At 45.8% G+C, this 5,477-nt stretch overlaps 1 non-coding gene across 1 annotated transcript; it reads right to left on the reverse strand.

The window, feature by feature from the left end:
• Positions 1-2,314: 2,314 nt before the first annotated feature.
• On the reverse strand, positions 2,315-2,386 carry TRNAQ-UUG. The gene has a single exon. It is a non-coding gene; the product is annotated as a tRNA-Gln (tRNA).
• Between the last annotated feature and the right edge of the window lie 3,091 nt (positions 2,387-5,477).

Consider the following 5,477-nt stretch of genomic DNA (forward strand, 5'->3'; position numbering starts at 1 on the left):
ATGAACAAAGCAAAAGGTTAATTTAAGAGACAGGAAATAAGGCTTTTATGGTATTTTCAATGGCCTCATAGGCATGTGAACATTGGACACTGAATGAAAAAGCGCAAAGAAGAATTGACCTATGTGGGGGATGGTGCTAGTGAAGACTATCGCAAGTCCCCTGGACTGCCAAAACAGACAAATCTGCCTCCAGAGAAGTACAGCCAGAATGCTCCTTAGAGGCAAGGATGGTGAGACGTCACCTCAAGTACTTTGGATAGATTGTCAGGAGACCAGTCCCATGCTTGGTACAGTGGAGGGCCGGAGAAAAAGAGGAAGGCCCAAACAAGATGACATCAACCACAGCTGCAATAATGGCCTCCATCCTCAGGACCATGTTGAGCACGGTGCAGGACTGGATAGTATTCCACTCTCTTGTGCACAGGGTCACTGGGATCTGGAACTGACTTGCTGGCATGAGTTTTAACCTGATCCAAGGGAAAGATGAGTCTTTCTACATCTAGAAACCGTTTCAGCAGTGGTTGTAGGACTCTCCTTAATAGGACTGACTTATTGAATTGAATGATCTATGAATTAAATGCCAATCTACATAGGGCTGCTATGAGTCAGAACAGACTTGATGGGTTTGTTTTTGGCTGAACATAATCTAGTCAGTAGGATAAACAAGGCCATGGAATGGGCTCCCGCTCTGGGGAGACTGGCTATCTAAACTGAGAGAACTTAATTTGTTTAATTGTAGCAATTGATACATGAGGTGTTATGGGAAAAGACACTTACTTGAGGCACCGACTACCCTAAGCCCAGCTGAAAGGAGCGAACCTCATTCTCAATAAGAAGACTGGGAGGTTGCAGTTACTATTAGAGGAATCGGTGGAGGAGACCTGTGATGCCAGAGGGTAGGCGTGGTGGTGGAGGTGGCGGTGCTCAAAATGCTCTGCAGGCAGAAAATGAGAACAACAACAGAATAGAGATAATGGTGCTATGCCTTGAGCTTAGAGACCAATTTGAGTAGGTGGGCAGTATTCATGACCCATGAGGCGAGAGGTGGGCTGGTAAGTGCAGCCCTCATTAACATGTACAGTGCTGCCCCAAATCCTTTGTGAGATCTCTCTAAGGCCTGCTCATCAGGGTCCACAAGCACAGACCTGCATGGATCAACCGATGTGCAGCAGCCTTGCTTACCAACGAATTTAGGACTAATGCGGTGAACTGCTAATGCGGCATGCTCTGTATGTGTGCGCTTGGATCCCACCTGCCTTTGCCATCTGGCGCGACTCTCCCAGAAATACAAGTGGGCATCTCCGAGCCACAGCTTAATTTTCTCACCGTTCAGGAGAATGATGTTTGAATGCAGGGCACTGGCTCTCAGGAACGGCTCTCCGTCAACTCTGGGGAGAGATCTGTGACTCAGTTCTGTAGTCCCGGGGTCCTGGCTTGCTTGGCAGTTGTCATGTGGTATCCAGTACTTCCTGAGTCCAATCTGCTCTATCACTCTGAAATGCCTGAGTTTAGGACAAACCCTACACAAGTCTGGGGTACTGAGGGGGATTACAACCTTAGGTATAAACCCCAAACCCGAGTGTGAGCCTCATCTTTCTCCAGCAGGGCAGCTGAACAGCCCCACACTTAACCCACGGCACCACAAAAGGTTCAACTGGTATCCCACCCACCCCCGCAAATCCACTGCCTTCTAGTCTGTTCCTACTCAATAGGTATAAGCCAAACAAACAAAAAAACAAACCCTCATTGAATCAATTTTATCTGATGGAGGCCCTATAGGGCAGAGTAGGACTGTCCCTGTGGCTTTTGGAGACTGGACATTTTTATGGGAGTAGAAAGCCTCTCTTTGTCCCTCAACAGGTACAGAGGCCAGCAACTCAACACAAACATTCCTTTGGGGGACACAGCTCAGGCACATCCTCCTCCTCACTGAGATGTGACCCAAGAAGAGTAAAGTCCAGGCAGGGGGTTGAGCAGATTACTGCCAGGTGGACTGTTCTCAAATCAGCTAGCTATCACTTGTTGGTTTAGACTTCCTTTTCCAGTTTTTATTTTTTCAATCATTTTACTGGGGGCTCATACAACTCTTATCACAAGCCATCCATCCATCCATCCATTGTGTAAAGCACATGTTGTCCTTTTTCAGTTTTAATCTTAAAAACAAACAAGCCTCCCCCAAACAGATCTTTTCCTTTCTGCATGTATACTCCTTTTTGGGAATGAAGCCGAGGAGACAAAGAGAAAAAAAAAAGTCCTTTACTTCATTACAGGACGGAGGGGCAAATGGCTTCACTTTGTCGAGACAAAACCTCTAAGGTCCCACCGAGATTTGAACTCGGATCGCTGGATTCAAAGTCCAGAGTGCTAACCATTACACCATGGGGCCACCACATTTGAGTAACCAACAAGTTTGTCTTGTGACGAATATTTATCTTTGAGTCACTAACCCTTCCTTACCCACCAGATTTTAAAATAGTTTTTTAACGAAGCGTTACTGCCCTCTAGGGGATTGTTTTGGAAACGTTTTGGTTGTCTCAACCATCAGGGAGGGGCCCAATTGGCTAGAGAACAGGAATTTGGGATGCTGGAAGTTTTGCAATGCTGATAGTCTCTCTCTCTGGCTTTAATAAATTAAATACTTTTCTCTGTTTGGGAAGTCTGAATTCAGGGCACCAGTTCTAGGGGAAAGTTTTCTTTCCATTGCTCTGAACGAAGGTTCTTGCCTCCTTTCACCATCTGTGGGCCCAGCGTCCCTCAAGATCTCCACCTGTCTTGTTAATCTTCCCCTGGGTCTAGGAGGTTCTCAGAGCAGGGACACACCCTTCCTCCCCCATCCCTTCCAAAGGATGGGCTGGACTCCCGTCTGGTCCTTCCTGGTTGTCCTGAGGCTCCTGTCCTCTGGGTAGTGTGGCACAGTGCATTATTTGAGGGTTGAATGGTTTTTGTAAATCGGCCTTGTGCGATCCCGTTGGGTTTTCTGGAACCTCTTCTAATAGTTCAATTCTTGCTCCTGTCCTTTTATGGAGCCTCCCACCTAATCAGCTTAATGTCTAGGTAGGGTCTTGCTAGAATTTTGATTCTGAGATAGAAAGCACAGCTGCTGCCTAGGGGTCTAGTCTTTGAAGTGCTGAGCCACCGTAGGAGAAGTCAGACGCTAGGTGGCCACTGCTCTTAGGGAAGTCCAGTTCCTCCACAGGCAGCATCAGTTGCCAGATATGGGAGTGAAGATATGCTGGGCCGCCACCCCAGGAAGCACTCTGAGCCTGTAAGTCCCTCCACAGGTGGCCCCAGACTTTTTGGAGCAGACAAGTCACCCCAGCTATACACCTGCCTGAATTCCTGATCCACAGAAGACCACAAACATAGGAGAGTTTGCTTGATGTTACTGACGTCTGGGATCATTCGTAGTACAGTAGTAGTGGCACAACTATAGCAACCGGAATTTTGTTCTCTCTGGTCCCTATGTAGTGCACAGTGGGATTTCTCTAATGTTTAACCCCCATTAGTCAGCTGCCACAATCAACTACTGTGAACAGGGTCACGTTAGAAGGTCCTAGATAGAATGGAAGCAAAATGTGGACCAGAACTTAGCATCATAGAAGGGAACAGATTTATAAGTTGGACACTGGTCGAGCCCCCCAGACTATGGCTCTTAGTTAACCTTATATGACAATAATCGACCATTTAAGGTCCAAAGGACAGGGTTTTTCCAAGGACCACGGGCAAGGATGGAAGAAGGATTTGAAAAAGGAAATACAGGTGTAATCGGGATAAGTGAGGATACATTGAGGGAGTGGAAATGGATGAATGGAATTTAGTGGGAAGCTCATCATCTGCTCTGTAAAGCTTCACCTAAAGCACAATTTAAAACAAAAGGAAAGGAAGGAAGGAAGAAAAGAAACGTTAGCGGTGCCCGTCCTGCACTGGGCATCCTCAGTATTACAGTAGTGCCCTATAAGCCAACAAATACCAGAAAGCCTGGCATTTTAATAGTTGCTCAATCTTTTTAGGATTCATTACAGTACTTGCCTTTCAGTTGGTTGATTAAGCCAAAGAGTAATGTCATGGGCTCTACACTGACTTTTATCTGGCATTTCATCATTTCTCTATTCTTCAATTTCTCTATCACACACACTACCTCACTGAATTAAAAAACTAAACAAACGCTACTCCCACTGTTTCAAATAAGGAGAGGAGTATAACAGGAGTCACTGAACTGTCTGTGACTGCACCATAGCCAAAATGGCATTTGTCTGGTTGTGTATCATGCCTTTATAACACATTTGGGGGGCGGATGGGAGGGGAGATCAAAGAACCGGGGTCCTAAGCCTTATTCTAACTCCTACCTGTATTGAACAGAGAAGGATAGGAAGATGTGGGAGTCCCCAAATGAGCGGTTGGGAGTGTCTGCTGGGTTTAGCCCCCAGTTCTTATCCTTTTTCTTCCCACAGCACAGTTCTAAAAAGTGGCAAAGCTGTGTTTTTCCATTCTGAGTCTGTAGGCTTCTTGTCCATACACATGGTAAGGTGGCAGATCAGCACACTGGAGAGTGAGCTAGCCTCTTCAATGTACCACTGCATCCTTTGAGGGCTGTCACCCAGTTGCCAGGGATGTAAATGTTGAACTGGGTTTTCCCTCCTGGAATTTGAAAAAAGGGTTTCAAAAATGGCATGTGTGTTAGACAGGGTTCTCTAGAGAGATAAAACCAAATTGCCGATAATTTAATATATTTATTTATAAAGATAATTAGATATATAACAAGAAATGAACCGTTAAATCATATACAGATAAATATATAACACAAGACAGAAACAGATAAATTATAAAGCACTACAAATGGCTCAATTCAACTCACTCCCGTGAGAGAGTTGTGAGAGACTAGCAGTCCTTCAAGTCCTGTCTGCTGGCAGATCTTCCTCTATTTATAGAGAGAGGTAGGCTATGTCAGCACAGTAGCCAATCAGAAGGCAGGTCACCAACTGCCAGCCAGGTCACCAACTGCCAGTCCCCAGCTCCAGCGATGTCTTAAAGGGACCTCAACTTACAGCGACACAGTCCACAGGCTAGGCGTCCCACAGGTAGTGTAGCCTTTAAATTGAGGCACAGGACAAGCAAGGTAGCCACACACTGGTCCGATGATCAAAGAGCGAGAGACAAGAAAGGCGAGGCTCACCAAGCCATTTAGCGCTCTGCCCTTCAGTTCATCCCATTTGTGTTTATCGGCCAGGTTGGCACAATAAACTATCTCAACATGGTTCACAAAATAACCAGAAATCAAATGGACGAGATTAATTCAAATACTTCCATAAAGCGATAAGTGCTGTGCGTTTTGCATATAACATGCCCACATAAATAACATACACACGCACGTAACAAGCTGGTTAACTAACATGGGAAGGGAGGTCTGTAACTGGCCAACACTGTATTACATGGGTGGAAGAATTCTGTCCTTATGCTTCAGGCAAGGCTCTAGTGTT

The sequence above is a fragment of the Echinops telfairi genome, unplaced genomic scaffold, assembly GCF_000313985.2.
Source record: "Echinops telfairi isolate 266 unplaced genomic scaffold, ASM31398v2 ScPeMD7_140;HRSCAF=443, whole genome shotgun sequence".
Taxonomy (NCBI): Eukaryota; Metazoa; Chordata; class Mammalia; order Afrosoricida; family Tenrecidae; genus Echinops; species Echinops telfairi.